The following is a 1223-nucleotide window of genomic DNA, read 5'->3' on the forward strand; positions in this document are numbered from 1 at the left end:
TTTTGCATTAACTATTCAAACTTTCAGTTCTTACCATGTTATCTCTCATTTATAGATACGAAGGGAATTCAAAATGTTTGCAGAAAAGTTTTGTGATTTTTTTTTAGCTTCATTTCCCCATGAACTTCCCTTATAGTTTTAGAGAACTATTTTGTTTGCAAAACGCTTTGTCAACTATTACTAGATCGCCTATTAAAACTACTATCCTTACTACTTCTATATTATAATTTTATTGTTGAGTTTTATATTATAATTTTATTGTCAAGGTCTAGTGTAAAGGAAAGACTTCATGAGGATGTGAAGTTCCTGCTCATGCCTGAGTTCTGAGTGGTGATATTCCCTGTGGTCTGATTTGTGTACACATCCTCCAGTAGTGTACATTCACACAAGATTTTTCATCAATAACTGCTTTTGCAATGATGCCATGACCATTTCCATACTTGATACTGTTTTTCTTTATTATATGTCTAGTAGCAACCTGAGAATGTCCAGTTTTAATGGATTCTGCATATGAAATGTATTAAAGGAGCCCCTTTCTCAAACTGGCTAAATATATATGTGTGTGTGTACATTTATGTATTGCCTACTATCTAAAATGCTGTAGTTTAGAGTCCACTCAGATGCACTATGGAAGAAAGGCCTGGTAACCTATTTCTGAATAACCAGCCCTTGACAACCTGTTGAACCTGGCTCTACTTTGACACACTGGGGATTGCCAGGAGTTGGAATTGGCTCCATGGAAACTGGCGATATTTGGGTGATTGAAGGCATTTCCCGGTTTTGAAAGAGCCAGAATGCCAGTCTACCAGATATCGAGACGAGAGCACTTTCTGGAGTTCGATGATGCAGTAAACAGCATACTGAAGAATGGCATTTTAGTATATTATACCCCACAGAGGATAAAGGATGGTGTCTCAAGTCACGCCCTCTGATAAAGTAGTCTTAAAGATGCCTGAGGAAACAAAGGATGTGATTCTCACCTTGGGCCTTAATCCTAACCCTAAACCTGCCCCTGGAGGAGGACATCATGCTTGGTGATGTGGAGGGGCAACGAAAAGGAGGAAGACCCTGAATGAGATAGATTGACTCATTCAGTGGCGGCAACAATAAACCCAAGCACAAGAACAATTGTGAGGATGGTTCAGGATCGGGCAGCGCTTCCTTCTGTTCTCCATGGGGTCGCTCTGGGTTGGAACGCACAGGATAGCACCTAACAACAGTAG

Source organism: Echinops telfairi, unplaced genomic scaffold, assembly GCF_000313985.2.
Source record: "Echinops telfairi isolate 266 unplaced genomic scaffold, ASM31398v2 ScPeMD7_443;HRSCAF=831, whole genome shotgun sequence".
Taxonomy (NCBI): domain Eukaryota; kingdom Metazoa; phylum Chordata; class Mammalia; order Afrosoricida; family Tenrecidae; genus Echinops; species Echinops telfairi.